The sequence below is a fragment of the Pseudophryne corroboree genome, chromosome 2 (genome assembly GCF_028390025.1).
Source record: "Pseudophryne corroboree isolate aPseCor3 chromosome 2, aPseCor3.hap2, whole genome shotgun sequence".
In the NCBI taxonomy this organism is placed as follows: domain Eukaryota; kingdom Metazoa; phylum Chordata; class Amphibia; order Anura; family Myobatrachidae; genus Pseudophryne; species Pseudophryne corroboree.
Genome location: NC_086445.1, coordinates 225,011,089 through 225,029,827, shown reverse-complemented (window position 1 = coordinate 225,029,827; position 18,739 = coordinate 225,011,089). Strand labels below are relative to the sequence as shown.

At 46.7% G+C, this 18,739-nt stretch overlaps 1 long non-coding RNA gene across 1 annotated transcript in view; it reads left to right on the top strand.

Moving 5' to 3' along the window:
- Positions 1-18,739, top strand: part of LOC135010940 (uncharacterized) — a 92,103-nt gene that overhangs the window by 62,015 nt on the left and 11,349 nt on the right. Inside the window, exon 2 of the long non-coding RNA XR_010210211.1 lies at positions 1,906-1,934. This is a non-coding gene — a long non-coding RNA (uncharacterized LOC135010940). The remainder of the gene's footprint in view (positions 1-1,905; positions 1,935-18,739) is intronic.

The following is an 18,739-nucleotide window of genomic DNA, read 5'->3' as shown; positions in this document are numbered from 1 at the left end:
TATACACATAATGACACACATAGTGCCCCCTACACATTTGCTGCACATTATTAGTGCCCCTATACACATAATGACACACATACAGTAGTACCCTGTTACACATATGCCGCACATTATTAATGCCCTTATACACATAATGACACACATAGTGCCCCTTACACATATGTTGCACATTATAAATCCATTTTTACATGACACACATAATGCTCCTTACACATATTCCGAACACTACTACACAACCAACCCACTCACATGCACACAGCACTCACACTGCCACTAACACTGTGACCTCTGCTTGGATACAGATGTGTCCTCATAAATCTTGCCTCAATGCTAATGAAGGGCACTTTTTTTTAATGAAAATGCATCTTCTTTGCATTGCTATGTGACTAGGATGCACAAGCAGCTTCTGCTGATTAAAATGATATGCAGCATGCCTATATGCTGTGTGAGACTGTGGCTGTATCTGCATATGAAATGCTACACACAGAATATAGGCATGCCGCATATCATTTTAATCAGTAGATGCTGCTAATGCCCCTAGACATATCAAATGCCCTAGGCAATTGCCTATTTTGCCTATGCATATGGTCGGCTCTGCGCGTCTGAGCTGGCAGACAGCGCATCGCAAAGCCGCTCCATTATATTCAATGGTGGGAACTTTGCGGTCAGCGGTGAGGTTACCCGCGGTCAGCGGCTGACCGCGAGTAACCTCACCGCTGACTGCAAAGTTCCCACCATTGAAGATAATGGAGGGGCTTTGCGATGCGCTGTCTGTCAGCTCAGACGCGCATAGCCAATCAGGAGAGTGCCATGAGCACGACGTGGCGCTCCCTGATTGGCTGAAGGGACCCTCTGTGACAGGAGTCATGGGGGGTCTCAGCATTCGGGGAAAGGGGTCCCATGTGTAAACATGGGAACCCTTTCAGTTCGTGGATCGGGTATGGGGTTTGTTTTTTTTGCCAAGTACGTGGATTACAAAAAAAGAACAGGACACACTGGATTTAGGTGAGTATAATTTTATTTTCAGGTATCCCGGATTCTACTTGGAGACGTGGACAGAGTCGGCGTGTGAACATAGGTAAGTATGTGTGTGTCGGCATGTATGTAATAAAGTTGTACTTTCACGGTGTGCATGTCCTGTTTTTATTTGGGTATTTTTTTTGCAGAAGAACTACAGGTACCAGCGGGCCCGTTTATCCCCCGCATGCTGGTACTTGTGGTTCTCCAAGTACCAGCTTGTGGGGGAGGCTTGCTGGGACTTGTAGTTCTTTGGCAAAAAACAATATTCTTTCATTTGACACAAGGCTATCAGCCCCCCATCCGCAGCCCTTGGATGGGGGGGACAGCCTCAGGCTTCACCCCTGGCCCTTGGGTGGCTGGAGGGGGGGACCCCTTGATTTAAGGGGTCCCCAATCCTCCAGGGTACCCCGGCCAGGGGTGACTAGTTGGGGATTTAATGCCACGGCCGCAGGGACCGGTATAAAAGTGTCCCCCGGCTGTGGCATTATCTCTCCAGCCAGTGGAGCCCGGTGCTGGTGTTAAAAATACGGGGGACCCCTACGCTTTTTGTCCCCCGTATTTTTGCACCAGGACCGGACGCAGAGCCCGAGGCTGGTTATGCTTAAGAGGGGGGACCCCACGCAATTTTTTTTAGGGTTTTTTAACCATTTTAGTGCCGTCTGAATAGTCGAATCCAGGACGCACTTATCCGTCAATTGGTCCGTTTTTCGACAGCGGGACTGTCAAATCCATTTTTTATTGAATATGTCGAATTCCGGCACCCGCCGGCCGGAATTCGACGGTCGAATTGTGTCGAATTTAAAAACGGGCAAAAAAAAGCCGCAATTCGCCCGGAATTGCATATACTCCTCAATCTCTAACTACTTTTCCTTATTTTTGCAGCATTAGAAAAAAGAAAAAAAGTGATACAGGTAACATTAGCTAGATACTGGATAGACTGTACATAATAACACCTTAGGACAGACTAATGGGTAACCTTATAACTAATGAGACAAAAGTCTTATCTCCAGTGGAAAAAAATTATGTTTTAGGTGGAATACATATGATTTACCGGACGGCTGGATACCAACTGTCCATTTCCCGACAGCAGCATCCTGCCCGCCATAATGCCGGCAGCGGGGCAAGCGCAAAGAGTCTCCTTGTGGGATCGCTGCGGGCTGCGTGTCTCACTGCGCTCGCCACAGGATCTGTTCTATCCTGCCTGCCGGGATCTCCACAGCTGGCAAATTGAACGGATCCCATTTTAGATATGGTTTCTGTCTACTAGTCAGAAACCTACACCATGCTATAGTCTCCTTTTGCAAGATATACAGTATTTATTTTTCTATGTAGTAAGTTAGACATGAAAGAAAAAAAAATACTAAAATTGTATCTCCTTCTTTGTTCATTTGTTCTAGACATCGAAAAAAATGAAAAAGAACTCTTAAGCCCATCAGTACCCCTAATGCCCCCCCTAACTCCACCTCCATAACTTCCACCTCCCCCAGCACTACTATGCCAACTCCACCCCCAACCACCCCCTATAAACAATGCTGTAACCCCCACCACCTTTTCCCTACCCCCCACCACCCGCACACCCTCCACATCTACCGATTCCCCCCAAATGAAATCTACACAACCTCTCCACCTCTTCCATCACCACAGCATAACCCTATCCCTCCCCCTAGTGCCTATCCCCAGTACTTACTGTCGGGATCCAATAATAAAATGCTTAACAAATAAATGTTTAAGCTTCTTTGAAAAAAAAATGCTTTTATATGGTTGAATCTGGTGGCACTGTTTCGGGGTCTGCTGATGTTCTTCTTGAGATGAGTGCTGTACAGTAGCTCTATACGTGAGGAGGCAGGACCCAGTGCTTGCTATCCCTTTCCTACCTTGTTCCCAGGCCCAGGGCACTTCTCCCTCTGCGGTAGCACCATTTTTCCTGTCCGGCACGTCCATCCGGCTGGAAGCGGTGATGACGCCACTTCCGGAATGGCATGTTTCTGATCCCAGCTGGAAATAGTGGCAGCAATTACGGACATGTGCATGCAGGGGAAAAAAATCAGAATATCAAAAGGCACACACCTGTTGCTTTCTCGTTTTCACTGTTGCTTTCTAATTTTATTTTGGACCCCATGTTACTCATAAAATAAATATGTTTTTGTCAAGAAATCAGTCTGCCCTCAAATGTCTAATATTGAAAAGTGTGCAAACTTGTGGTTCACAGCTGATTTTGAGAAATCCAAGGCACTGTTTATGAAAGAATGCCACACTCCCATGCTGGGCAAGAGATACCATAAACAAATGGCCAGACAAGGCTATCCCTTACTTAGGTATATAATTCTCTTACCTTTTAATTCAATTATAAGTGATGCTGGAGATGTACAGATGTAATGGTGTGGGAATGGGATCCGGTCTGAAGATCGACAGTGTCTAGGTCGACAATGTTTAGGTCGACCACTATAGGTCGACAGTCACTAGGCCGACATGGATGGAAGGTCGACAGGGTTTCTAGGTCGACATGTGCTAGGTCGACAGGTCTAAAGGTCGACATGAGTTTTTCACAATTTTTTTTTGGGGGGGGGGGATTTTTTCATACTTAACGATCCACGTGGACTACGATTGGAACGGTAAAGTGTGCCGAGCGAAGCGGTAGCGGAGCAAAGGCACCATGCCCGAAGCATGGCGAGCGTAGCGAGCCATGCGAGGGGACGCAGTGCACTAATTTGGGATCCCGGTCACTTTACGAAGAAAACGACCCCCCCCCCCCAAAAAAATCCTCATGTCGACCTTTAGACCTGTCGACCTAGCACATGTCGACCTAGAAACCCTGTCGACCTTCCATCCATGTCGACCTAGTGACTGTCGACCTATGGTGGTCGACCTAAACATTGTCGACCTAGACACTGTCGATAAAACGAACCACACCCGTGGGAATCCTCACAACGGTGTCAAATCGAAGATGCATCACTCATATTTACTCGCACTCCCATATGGGAGCAAAATAATGAGCAATGTTGCTCTCCTGTAATTACAATGTTGTGTATGGATTATTTAATTGCCTCTCAGGGGGACATGTACTAAGCAGTGATAAAAGTGGAGAAGTAAGCCAGTGGAGAAGTTGCCCATGGCAACCAATCAGCATTGACGTAACATTTATAATTTGCATACTGTAATAGTTTACAGAGCAGCTGATTGGTTGCCATGGGCAGCTTAGCCACTGGTACACTTCTCCACTTTTATCACTGCTTAGTACATGTCCCTTAGTCTCTTGGTAGTTTGTATACACAGAATATTACAAAAGCAATCATGAATGTGAGTGGAAGTGAAGGGTGTTGGAAATGATGTGTGTGCAGGTGTTGATTTAATTGTATTGAGTCATATAGGCACACACCAGCAGATGGCTCAAGCTACTGTATGAACAGCCCAGTTACTTAACCAGTGTTGTTGGTTTATTGAAAGATAGCAAGTACAGATGTACTCACTATTACATGTACACATTGTACAGTGATGATGATGTAGATCCTGAGTGGAGCGGGGTTTCATACAGCTCACTAGCCAGTGAGTGTATTGTGCAAGCGGATAGCAATGCAGGGACCAGTGAATGTACACTGCAAGCAGGTAGTGATGCAGGGATGCTGGAACAGCATTATGATTATGGGGGTCATTCCGACCCGTTTGTACAAGCGAACGCAGCCCTGCTAAGCTAAAATACACTCCTCTATAGGCGTGGGTTAGTTGATCGCACCAGCAGCAAAAAGTTACTGGCTGCGATCCGCAGGTAATCACAGGTGTCTTTGGAGGTAAAGGCCTAATTCAGACCTGATCGCTCCTCTGCGAATTTGCAGAGGTCCGAAAAGAGATAGTCGCCGGCCAGACAGAGTGAAAATCCGCCCTGTGCAAGTCTTAATATGCCATTTGAAAAGTTTTGCAAGTGCCGGTCAGCTGCAAATTTTCTAATGATTTTTCCAGTGTGTGCAGTCTGTGCATAGCCTAGGACAGGGGTGGGCAAAATACGGCCCGCGGGCCGTATACGGCCCGCAAGCCGATCCTTCCCGGCCCGCTGCCTCCCGCCACTGAGCAATGACAAGCGGCCCGACCGGCTGCTTGTCATTGCGCTGCAATATCTTCCAGCCGCGGCATCTCCATCACTGTGGAGAGAGAACAGGTCACGATGTGCGGGGTGTACTCTACTGCAGCTGGACAGAAGGTCGGATCTGGTAGATGTCACGTCAGGCATCGGGCGGAGACTTGGAGTTGGGGGTGGAGCCAACGGCAGCACTCGGTCTCAGACCCCGGAGATTTAAATGGAGCTGCACTGTCTGTAGTGGGGAGCGGCGCGCTGTCTGTAAGTCTGCCAGTGCCCAGTATGCAGCGGGTTGAAGGGGGAGCTGCTAAGTGAGCATAGGGAGGGAGGAAGACGCTTATAACTATGCCCAAGGAGGGAGGGAGGGAGGGAGGGGGGAAGATGCTGATAACTGTGCCCAAGGAGGGAGGGGGGAAGATGCTGATAACTATGCCCAAGGAGGGAGGGTGGAAGATGCTGATAACTGTGCCCAAGGAGGGAGGGGGGAAGATGCTGATAACTGTGCCCAAGGAGGGAGGGGAGAAGATGCTGATAACTATGCCCAAGGAGGGAGGGAGGGGGGAAAGATGCTGATAACTATGCCCAAGGAGGGAGGGAGGGGGAAAGATGCTGATAACTATGCCCAAGGAGGGAGGGAGGGGGGAAGATGCTGATAACTATGCCCAAGGAGGGAGGGAGGGAGGGGAGAAGATGCTGATAACTATGCCCAAGGAGGGAGGGAGGGGGGAAGATGCTGATAACTATGACCAAGGAGGGAGGGAGGGGAAAGATGCTGATAACTATGCCCAAGGAGGGAGGGAGGGGGAAAGATGTTGATAACTATGCCCAAGGAGGGAGGGAGGGGGGAAGATGCTGATAACTATGCCCAAGGAGGGAGGGAGGGGAGAAGATGCTGATAACTATGCCCATGGAGGGAGGGAGGGGGAAAGATGCTGATAACTATGCCCAAGGAGGGAGGGGAGAAGGAGCTGATAACTGTGCCCAAGGAGGGAGGGGGGCAGGAGCTGATAACTGTGCCCAAGGAGGGAGGTGGGAAGGAGCTGTAACTGTGCCCAAGGAGGGAGGGGGGAAGGAGCTGATAACTGTGCCCAAGGAGGGAGGGAGGGAGGAAGATGCTGATAACTATGACCAAGGAGGGAGGGAGGAGAGAAGATGCTGATAACTATGCCCAAGGAGGGAGGGAGGGGGGAAGATGCTGATAACTATGCCCAAGGAGGGAGGGAGGGAGGGAGGGGGGAAGATGCTGATAACTGTGCCCAAGGAGGGAGGGAGGGGGGAAGGAGCTGATAACTGTGCCCAAGGAGGGAGGGGGGAAGGAGCTGATAACTGTGCCCAAGGAGGGAGGGGGGAAGGAGCTGATAACTGTGCCCAAGGAGGGAGGGGGGAAGGAGCTGATAACTGTGCCCAAGGAGGGAGGGGGGAAGGAGCTGATAACTATGCCCAAGGAGGGAGGGAGGGGGGAAGATGCTGATAACTATGCCCAAGGAGGGAGGGAGGGGGGATGATGCTGATAACTATGACCAAGGAGGGAGGGAGGGGGGAAGATGCTGATAACTGTGCCCAAGGAGGGAGGGAGGGGGGAAGGAGCTGATAACTGTGCCCAAGGAGGGAGGGGGGAAGGAGCTGATAACTGTGCCCAAGGAGGGAGGGGGGAAGGAGCTGATAACTGTGCCCAAGGAGGGAGGGAGGGGGGAAGGAGCTGATAACTGTGCCCAAGGAGGGAGGGGGGAAGGAGCTGATAACTGTGCCCAAGGAGGGAGGGGGGAAGGAGCTGATAACTGTGCCCAAGGAGGGAGGGAGGGGGGAAGATGCTGATAACTATGACCAAGGAGGGAGGGAGGGGGGAAGATGCTGATAACTATGACCAAGGAGGGAGGGAGGGAGGGGGAAAGATGCTGATAACTATGCCCAAGGAGGGAGGGAGGGGGGAAGATGCTGATAACTATGCCCAAGGAGGGAGGGAGGGGGGAAGATGCTGATAACTATGCCCAAGGAGGGAGGGAGGGGGGAAGATGCTGATAACTATGGCCAAGGAGGGAGGGAGGGAGGGGGGAAGATGCTGATAACTGTGCCCAAGGAGGGACGGAGGAGAGAAGATGCTGATAACGATGCCCAAGGAGGGAGGGAGGGGGGAAGATGCTGATAACTATGCCCAAGGAGGGAGGGAGGATAGAAGATGCTGATAACTATGACCAAGGAGGGAGGGAGGGGGGAAGATGCTGATAACTATGCCCAAGGAGGGAAGGAGCTGATAACTGTGCCCAAGGAGGGAGGGGAGAAGGAGCTGATAACTGTGCCCAAGGAGGGAGGGGAGAAGGAGCTGATAACTGTGCCCAAGGAGGGAGGGGAGAAGGAGCTGATAACTGTGCCCAAGGAGGGAGGGGAGAAGGAGCTGATAACTGTGCCCAAGGAGGGAGGGAGGAAGGAGCTGATAACTGTGTCCAGGGAAAGAGAGAGATAGGGAGAGGAGCTGCTGATGTACTGGATGATGTTTCTTTGTTTTCAGCAGTTTTTTTTTTTTTTTCATTATTATTACTGGCTTCTGTACTTGAGTGAATGCTCGTCTGTTTCTTTTTTTTAGACATTGCTATTTATTTTTGCCAGCCCCCATTATTAATATGAGAATAATTAACTATATAATGCATACATAGAGAGGGGGTTTCTGGAGTTACAGCATAAAAATGCCAGTATATAAATAAACAGGGGCTTATTCTGAGTGTGCGGCCCTCGAATATTCACTGGAAAGTGTTAAGTGGCCCCCCAGCTGAAATAATTGCCCACCCCTGGCCTAGGACCTACTCCTACAGTGCGAAAGAAACAGGCTGATCTGGCCAGAGCTGACGTCACACACCTGCCCTGAAAACACTTGGAAATGTCTGCATTTTTCCTGACACTCCCAGAAAATGGCCAGTTACTACCCCCAAACATCCTCTTCCTGTCAATCAACCTGCGTACGCCTATCGATAAAAAAAACGCTAATTTCTTTTGCAGTTTGGCCTTACATGTGCGCATTACGATCTGTACGCATGCACAGCTGATCGATAATCGGACGCCTTGCGAAATTGCACAACAGCAATCAGGTCTGAATTAGGCCCTAAGTAGGATGTCACACAACACAGTCTCAAGATGGCCCCTGCACATGCTCAGTACAGATCTAGCAAAAAAACAGTACAGAAACCAGCGCTGGCTGTAAAAATATAAAAGATCTGAACGGTTTGTTAAAATATAAAATAAACAATTTATTTACCAATAAACATTCAAAAGGAAAAATATATATGATATATACGGGTATACATATGGGTAAAACTAGTAAAATGTGCACAATGCCATATAGTAATTTAAATTGGTGCTGCCAAAAAATTAGAATGGTTATGTCTCAGCCGGTCCACCAGGTGGGCTCCTGTAAATGAATCCTCATAGGCTAGGACCTCCTCCAAATGATAACAGTCAGCAATAAGCAATGGATATTACCAGAACAATTGGAGTCACCCCTTGGTGTGCTGTCAGCCTTAATAAATGTCCATTTATGGCCAAAGGGAAGTCCAAAGGTTGGGTGCTTGCGCTGAATCCAACTGGTGGAGTAAGGTGTTCAATTAATGCCAAAATATCAGGAGTCCAGTATCGCTGATGTGGTATCGGCTCACAAACACAGGCTCTATGCGTTTCGCTGGTTAAAGGGCATCCAGCTTCATCAGGAGCATATGTTGGAGTGTATGTCAAAGAATCCTTATAAACCCTTTGTAATTACATTATAAGTGGCAACTGTACTAATAGGTAAATTACTAAAAAACAAACTGTCCAGAAAAACAATAAAAATAATATATATACAGCTTACCCAGTCCACTGTAGTATTGTTCAGTTTTTGTTGTTGTTTTGACTGATTTTCTGACAGCTGTCATTCCCATTGTGAATATAGAGCTGCCAGATGATGCATAAGTCTTGCATACTGCATCCATACAGCATTGAGCAGTGCAATCTCTTTGTAGGTGACTGTACAGAGTTTCAGTTATAAACACAATGTTTTTAGGGCAGACTATGGTGGTCATTCCGAGTTGATTGCTAGTTGCCGTTGTTCGCAGCGCAACGATAAGGCAAAAAATCGGCATTTATGCACATGTATATGGGCCTCAGTGCGCACGCGCGAAGTACTTTAACAAAAAACGATGCAGTTTCACACAAGGTCGCACGACTCTTTTCAGTCGCACTGCTGATCGGTGAGTGATTGACAGGAATGGGGCGTTTCTGGGAGGTAACTGACCGTTTTCCGGGAGTGTGCTGAAAAACGCAGGCGTGTCAGATAAAAACACAGGCGTGCCTGGGGAAACGGAAGAGTGCCTGGCCGAACGCAGGGCGTGTTCGTGACGTCAAAACAGAAACTAAATAGTCTGAAGTGATCGCAAGGTAGGAGTAGGTCTGCAGCTACTCAGAAACTGCATGAAAATATTTTGGAGCAGTTCTACGAACCTTTCGTTCGCACTTCTGCGGCGGCTTAGCGTGTGCACTGCTGCTAAAAGCAGCTAGCGAGCGATCAACTCGGAATCAGGGCCAATATGCGCCAAATGGTTCTTATCTGCCACCAAATTCTATGTTTCTCCTTCCCCTGTCACCATAGCGTTCACTGCATGCTTTTCCCTACCCTGTCACCACAGCGCTTCACTGCCCGCCTTTCTCTTACGTCCTAGAGGATGCTGGGGTCCATTTTAGTACCATGGGGTATAGACGGTTCCGCAGGAGCCTTCGGCACTTTAAGACTTTTTAACAGTGTGAACTGGCTCCTCCCTTTATGCCCCTCCTCCAGACCTCAGTTTAGAAAATGTGCCCGGGAGACTGGCTGCACATCAGTGAAGTTCTACTGAGTTTCACTGAAAAAGACTTTGTTAGGTTTTTTATTTTACAGGGAAGCTGCTGGCAACAGCTTCCCTGCTTCGTGGGACTTAGGGGGGGAAGTAGGAACCAACTTCTCAGTTAGTTTAATGGCTCTGCTTCCGCTGACAGGACACCATTAGCTTCTGAAGGGTACTGAACACAGCTCTTGCCTGGCTGCTGCTCACTCCCACAGCACTGCCGCCACACCCTAACAGAGCCAGAAGTCAGAAGGATGGTGAGTATTAACCGGAGACCTGCAGAGAGGGGCCCTCCGGTCATCATGGTGGCATAAAGGTACCAGCGCAGCGCGGGATGCTGCGCAGCAACATGTCTCTCAGCACAGGGTGCAGGGCGCGCGGGAGGGGGGTGCGCACTCTGAGGGACATTATAAATCCTTACTCTCACTGGCAAAATCTACATACATGTGAGCCGCTAATGTACACTACCCCCGCCAGTATAAATATTACTGTGGCTGAACTGCGCCAATACAGGGGGCGGGGCTTCACCTCAGAATTGCTTGTAACACTCATTTGGCACCATTTTCTCCTCACAGAGACACCGGAGCGCTGATCCTACAGGCTGCTTCTCCTCACACATCGCTGATACAAGTACCAGGGTGTTATAGAAGGGGAGGGGAGCACATAATTTATTGAAGTCTGCGGGCTTCACATTGGATATAAAGCGATGTTTTGGTATATATGTATATTTATTGTATGTAATACATATAGGGCGCGTGGTGTGGACTGGCAATTCCCTCTGGGTCTCTCTGACAGACATTAGTGTAGGTCTGTCCCCATTAGCTCCCGTGTGTGTGAGTGGTGTGACTGTACACGCGTGTACCATGTCTAGAGTAAGTAGTTCCCCAGAGGAACCCATTTTGGAGGCACAAGAGTGTTCTGAGCCTGTGTGGGTGAGAAAGCTGCAGAGTAATATGGCTAAACTAGGAAGGAAATTCTCTGAGTCTGAAGAACAGACAAAGCATTGGAGACAGTCTGTGGAAGATGCTTTATTTGCTGATTCACCTACAACATCCACTCGGGACCCCTCCAGTTCCCAGAAAAGGTCCCTGGCCCAAATTATGCAAAGGGACACTGACACAGATTCCGACACTGACGTCGACACTGGGGATTTGAGGGGGGTAGATCCCAAACTGGCTAAGAGCATTCAATGTATGATAGTCGCTTTAAAATAGGTGTTGGAATTTCCTGACACAACACCTCCACCTGAGGAAAAAGATTATTTTAAATTAAATAAAAAACAGGTGGTGACTTTTCCTCCGTCTAAGGACTTAAATAAATTTTTTGAGTAATCCTGGGCTAACCCGGAAAATAAATTTGCTATCCCTAAAAGGTTGCGGATAGCATAACCTTTCCCTGAAGAGGATAGGCGTAAGTGGGAGTCACCCCCAATGATAGACACCTCAGTCTCTAGGTTGTTAAAGAAAATCATTTTACCTGCTCCGGGGTCAGCTTCATTAAAAGAACCTGCTGACCGCAAATTAGAGACGACATTAAAGTCCATCTATGTTGCTACGGGTACATTACTCAGGCCCACAATTGCTTCTGCGTGGGTAGGAAACGCAGTTGATAACGCAGTTGAAAAGTGGACAGATAACTTGATTGTTAATATTGACACGGTCGATAAAGATGACATGCTGCAAATTCTAGGTCATATCAAAGACTCTGCAGGTTACTTGGTTGAGGCTATGAAGGACGTAGGCTTACTGGGCTCACGGACCTCTGCTATGGCGATTTCAGCCCGCAGGGCGCTCTGGATCCGACAATGGAATGCTGACGCAGAATCCAAAAGAAGTAGTGAGATGCTCCCTTACAATGGTGAGGCCCTCTTTGGAGAGAAACTAGATGCCATGATATCAACTACTACATCTGGCAAGTCAGCATTTCTGTCGTCGGCAGCTGCACTGGCTAAAAAAGTATATCATTCTCATACTATGCAGTCCTTTCAGCCCAACAAGTACAAAAAGGCTAAAACTACCCCTTTTTTCACAGGAAAGGGGAGAGGAAAAGGTAGTAAACCTACAACACCCTCAGGCTGCCAGGAGCAGAAGTCAGCAACTACTTCTGCAAAAGCCACAGCATGACGCTGGGGCTCCTCTGCGGGAGTGCGATCGGGTGGGGGCACGTCTACTATTTTTCAGCCAGGTCTGGCTTTGCTCAGACCTGGATCCTTGGATTTTACAGGTAATATCCCAAGGTTACAAGTTGGAATTTCAAGACCTTCCCCCATGACGATTTTTCAAATCAGCCTTGAACGCAATACACAAATTATGTCAAGACAAAGTAATTGCCTTGGTTCCTGCCGAACAAAGGAACCAAGGCTTTTATTCAAGCCTGTTTGTGGTACCGAAGCCGGATGGCTCGGTCAGACCGATTTTAAACCTAAAATCTCTGAATCTTTATTTGAAAAGATTCAAATTCAAGATGGAATCCTTGAGAGCAGTGATTTCCAGCTTGGAAGAAAAGGAATTTCTGGTGTCAGTGGACATCAAGGATGCTTATTTGCATGTCCCCATTTACCCGCCACATCAAGCATACCTGAGGTTTGCGGTTCAGGATTGCCACTACCAATTCCAGACATTACCATTCCGGCTCTCCACGGCTCCGAGAATATTCACCAAGGTGATGGCGGAGATGATGGTTCTCCTTCGCAAACAAGGAGTCAACATAATTCCATACTTGGACGATCTCCTCATAAAAGTTAGATCAAGGGACAAGCTACTCCAGAACATAGCATTATCCCTGAAGGTGCTTCAACAGCACAGTTGGATCATCAAATTTCCAAAATCCCAGTTGGAACCGACAATGAGATTATAATTTTTCGGAATGATACTGGACACCGAGGTACAGAGAATATTTCTACCGGTGGAAAAGGCTCAGGAGATCCAGTGCATGGTCAAACAACTTTTGAGACCAAGAACAGTATCAATTCATCAGTGCATTCGCCTGTTGGGGAAAATGGTAGCGGCTTACGAGGCGCTACAATATGGTCGATTCCATGCCAGGATCTTCCAGTGGGACTTACTGGACAAGTGGTCAGGGTCGCATCTCCACATGCATCAAAGGATAATCTTGTCAGTGAAAGCCAGAATTTCGCTCCTGTGGTTGCTACAAATTTCTCACCTCCTGGAGGGACGCAGGTACGGGATTCAGGCCTGGATCCTTGTGACCACGGATGCAAGTCTCCAAGGATGGGGAGCAGTCACGCAAGGAGAAAGCTTCCAAGGAAGATGGTCAAGTCAAGAAACTCGCCTTCACATAAACATTCTGGAGTTGAGAGCTGTGTACAACAGCCTTCATCAAGCGGCACACCTTCTTCAAGGTCGTCCCATACAGATCCAGTCAGACAATGTAACGGCAGTAACTTACATAAACCGTCAAGGCGGAACAAAAAGCAGGGCGGCAATGGCAGAGGTGACAAAGATACTCCTCTGGGCAGAAAGACATGCAAAAGCTCTGTCGGCAATTTTCATTCCGGGAGTGGCCAACTGGGAAGCGGACTTCCTCAGCAGACACGATCTCCACCCATGAGAATGGGGCCTCCACCCAGAAGTCTTTGCGGAGGTAACAAGTCGTTGGGGCGTTTCTCAAGTGGACATGATGGCATCTCGTCTCAACAAGAAGCTTCTGACATATTGTTCCTGGTCGAGAGACCCACAAGCAATAGCAGTGGATGCACTGGTGACCCAGTTGGTGTTTCAGTCGGTGTATCTTTTCCCTCCACTTCCACTTGTTCCAAAGATTCTCAAGATCATCAGAAGAACAAGAGTTCGAGCAATTCTCATTGCTCCAGACTGGCCAAGGAGGGCCTGGTATCCAGATCTTCAAGAGTTATTACGGGAAGATCCTCGGCCCCTTCCTCTTCGCGAGGACCTGCTTCAGCAGGGGCCGTTAGTTTATCAGGACTTACCGCGGATCCTAGCCCGTAAGGGTATTCCCAATGAAGTTATTCCCACACTTATTCTGGCCAGGAAAGGGGTAATGTCCAAACATTACCATCGTATTTGGAGAAAATATGTATCTTGGTGTGAATCCAAGAAGTCTCCTGCAGTGGAGTTTCAATTAGGACGTCTTCTCCTATTTCTACAGGCGGGTATGGATGCTGAATTGAGATTAGGATCTATCAAGGTTCAGATTTCGGCCTTGTCAGTTTTCTTTCAAAAACAATTGGCTTCTCTTCCTGAGGTCCAGACGTTCGTAAAGGGGGTTCTGCGCATCCAACCTCCCTTTGTGCCTCCTGCGGCACCATGGGATCTTAATGTGGTGTTGCAGTTCCTTAAATGGGACTGGTTTGAGCCTCTACAAGACTTAGAGTTGAAGTTTCTCACTTGGAAAGTAGTCATGCTATTGGCCTTGGCCTCAGGCAGACGGATGTCTGAGTTAGGAGCTCTCTCACACAAGAGTCCTTACTTTATATTTCATGAAGATAAGGCTGAACTGAGAACATGTCAGCACTTTCTTCCGAAGGTTGTGTCTTCTTTTCATATCAACCAACCAGTGGTGGTGCCAGTGGCTTCTGACACCTCAGCCGTCTCAAAATCCTTGGATGTCGTCAGAGCGTTGAGGATTTATGTTGCAAGAACGGCTAGGATAAGGAAAACAGAATCTTTGTTTGTCCTCTATGACCCCAACAAGATTGGGGGTCCTGCTTCTAAGCAGACTATTGCGCGCTGGATCAGGGGTACCATTCAGCACGCTCATTCCATGGCAGGATTGCCATTACCAACTTCGGTAAAAGCCCACTCTACAAGGAAAATGGGTTCGTCCTGGGCGGCTGCTCAGGGTGTCTCGGCTTTACAAATCTGCCAAGCTGCTACTTGGTCAGGTGCAAACACGTTTGCTAAGTTTTATACGTTTGACACCTTGGCTGCTGATGACCTAAGATTTGGTCAGTCAGTTCTGCAGGAACATTAGCACTTTCCCGCCCGTACTGGGAGCTTTGGTACATCCCCATGGTACTAAAATGGACCCCAGCATCCTCTAGGACGTAAGAGAAAATAGGATTTTAATTACCTGCCGGTAAATCTTTTTCTAGTAGTCCGTAGAGGATGCTGGGCACCCGCCCAGTGCTCATTTTTCCTGCTGATTACGTTTATCTTTTTGCACATTTTTCATGTGTTCAGATGTTAACAGCTGTTGCTGTTGTGTTATGCATGCTGGTTGGCATGACTTATGTTAAAGACCATGTTAGCCGACACGTTGTTTATGGATGGTGTGAGCTGGTGTGAATCTCGCCACAAGTTTAATAGTAATTCCTCTCTCGAGAATGTCTGTCTCCTATGGCACAGTTCCTATACTGAGGTCTGGAGGAGGGGCATAGAGGGAGGAGCCAGTTCACACTGTTAAAAAGTGTTAAAGTGCCGAAGGCTCCTGCGGAACCGTCTATACCCCATGGTACTAAATTGGACCCCAGCATCCTCTACGGGCTACGAGAAAAGGATTTACCGGAAGGTAATTCAATTCCTATTTTTCCCTACCCTGTCTCATCGCTTCACTGTCCGCCTTTTCCCTACCCTGTCACCACAGCACTTCACTGCCCGCCTTTTCCCTACCATGTCACCACAGCGCTTCACTGTCCACCTTTTCCCTACCCTCTCACCACAGCGCTTCACTGGCCGCTTTTTCTCTACCCTGTCACCACAGCGCTTCACTGCCCGCTTTTTCTCTACCCTGTCACCACAGCGCTTCACTGCCCGCTTTTTCTCTACCCTGTCACCACAGCACTTCACTGCCCGCTTTTTCTCTACCCTGTCACCACAGCGATTCACTGCCCGTCTCTCTACATAACTTCATACAGCACATATTGCACTAAACATACACTTGATACACTTTGCATATATTTATATGATATACAGACAACTAAATGCTACTTTACCATATTATACTACCATTCTTGTGTCACCAACTTAGAGGTCACTCCTATTAGCCATAAGTGTGGCTATATGCACCACTTACATTACCTCCTGACTCCACAGGGCTGTGTACAAAAATCATGGAGTGCCTTTGCTGGCATTTCCTCTGGCCACCGTAGTACCTAACAGGATTGACCCTTTAGAATCCACCTAGATATTGTTCATGTCACTTTTACTAGCAATTTATTATTATTATTAACATATTATTTGCATATTATGTATTTTTAACAGTGGCCCAAACTGAGGGTCTGATGATTTGCTTTAATTTATACTATACAGATGTACTGTGTGTTGAGATCATGGAGAATTATGGCACTGGGTCAATACGTGACAAAATGAGGCAGAGAATTAAAACCTGAGCTTGGCTCTCTGCATCACAAAAATGACATTGTCATATTATTATATTTTCACCTTTTTTGCCTTTTTCAAACTGCAAGAGAATTTTTTTAAGCAGATGAGACCACAGGCTGTACCACAATTATTGCATAGAGGTTGTATAGTCTATCCTCTAATTTGTGCTCGTACATTTCCTGTGAGCCCTTATAAAGTAACTATGTAGTCAATAAATCAAACCATCTTTGTACCTCTGGATCCAATGGAAAATGTATCTCATGTCCAAGGCACGACATAGTAAACTCTGAGTTGACACCAAGGGACCAGACAGCAGCCAGAAATGACGCAGGGCATTTTTTTAATGACTCCACACATAGTGTAGCATTAACTGCAGCTGTCACCATAAGTTTAAAGTATGTGAAGATTATAAACTCTTTTTTCCCCCATCCGTTAACATAGGAATTGTCTGGTTTACTCTATTGGGAGGGTCAGATCCCAGACTAATACCTACTATCATCTGGGAAATGGCTTAGTCTTCAGCAACCGAGTATTGGAATTTGTAACTTTTAGACACAAGCAGCTTTACAGAGATGTTGTTAGTTGTTGCTGGCATTAGGCACAGAGCAGCTGGTAAAGTCACAAGGCCTGTGCTTATTTTGGACTAAGATTAATAACTGATCGGGTTTCAGCACTCAAAGAATGTTCTATAAATACTTACGTACTTTAATTGTCGAAAAGTATGCTTATCATTAATAGCTTGCTTCGTTTTTATTTGCTGTTACAAAATGTGTGTCTATGAGACTATACACTATCTCAAAGAATACAAACGAACACAACTGGAGAAACGCAAATGAAAACAACAAGGAAATGTTTGAATAGAAAACTATGCCATTTATTGTACTACGAAAATCATTTATTTATAACAAAAACAAATTTAAGATATAAGTATTATGGAGGAGATGTACTAAGCCTTGAAAGGTGATAAAGTGATACATTTCACATTGATAAGGAACCGCCAATCAGCTCCTAACTGCCATGTTACAGGCTGAGTTTAAAAAATGACAGGAGCTGATTGGTTGGTACTTCATCACCTTGCAATTTATCACTTTTAAAGGCCTATTCTATCTGGCCACATGTATGTGGTGTTGGGGATCCATATTGTTCTCTGGGAGTTGATAAAACAGATCACAATGTGGATTAATTCATTGTTTAAACTGGACATATGTTTTTGCTATGTACATTATATTGTTTTAAATGAAATGACCATTTTGAGTTTAGGGCCCAAATGTATTAAGCCTTTACAAGTGATAAAGTGAAGACAGATAAAGCGTGATAAAAGACCAGCCAACCAGCTCCTCTCATTTTTCAATACACAGCCTGTGACATGGCAGTTAGGAGATGATTGGCTGGTCCTTTATCCGTCTCCACTTTATCTCGTTAAGACTTAATACATTTGGGCCCAAATTCTTAAAAAGATCATCAATAGAATGTCTTTTCAGTATGAATAAAAATATACTACAATATTGGGTTGTATTCAATTGATGTCGGATCCTTTCCGACGGAAAGGATCCGACATCAGAGTATTCAATTCTCGGATTTGGCCATTCTCGACAATGCCAATCCGACTTTTTTAAAAGTCAGATTGACATTGTCGGAAACTGGGCTAAAACCTGATGGATTTGGCCGCGTTTCCAACAAAACACGTGGATCCGCGGCTATTCGGAATTGCTGACTTGTCAGAAAGGATTGAATAGGTCGGAACAGTTTCCGACCAAAAAAAGTAGGAAACTGCCGTCTTTCTGACAAGAAGGCAGTTTCCGACTACAATTGAATACACCCTATTATGTGCAACTAACTACTTAGATTTTATGTATTGTTATTATGTTCTTTAATTTATATGGCATGGCATCACCATGTGTCCTGTAAGGGGAAAATTACAATGGAATAAATATAAAATCCAATTAAAAACAGAATCAAACAGACAGTTCAGGGGGAAGTAAAACAGGGCAGGATGTATCAAGCTTTGGAGAGAGATATAGTGAAGAACTAAATGATCGGCTTTTAACTATTAATTTCAAACACTGTACTTGATACAACTACTCCCATTTATATCTCTCCAAGACTTGATATATCTTCAGCACAGTGAAATTACAATACAACTGATAGTCATAAACACTAGCACTCAATGGCCAAGTGCCAAAGTGGACAGAAAGGAGTAAAATTGACGAATGTGAGTGGGAACATTCTGGAGATAAGGATAATGCAGGATGACAATCAAGTAGGTGGATGGATCTTGTTGTGAGAGCTTCCGTCTAAGGAAATGGAGTTAAGACTGGGAGTTTACTAGGAAGAGGGAGGATAGATGGCATGTTGAGTCTGAGGAGCGCTGATAGGCTGTAATGAACAGGTCTGTTTTCAGGTCATGTTTGAATCCATGCAGGATATAAACAGCATGATAGGGCAGGGGAGAGAATTCCGGGGGAGGGGAGCAGCACCAGTTAAATCTTGGCAGTAGGAGT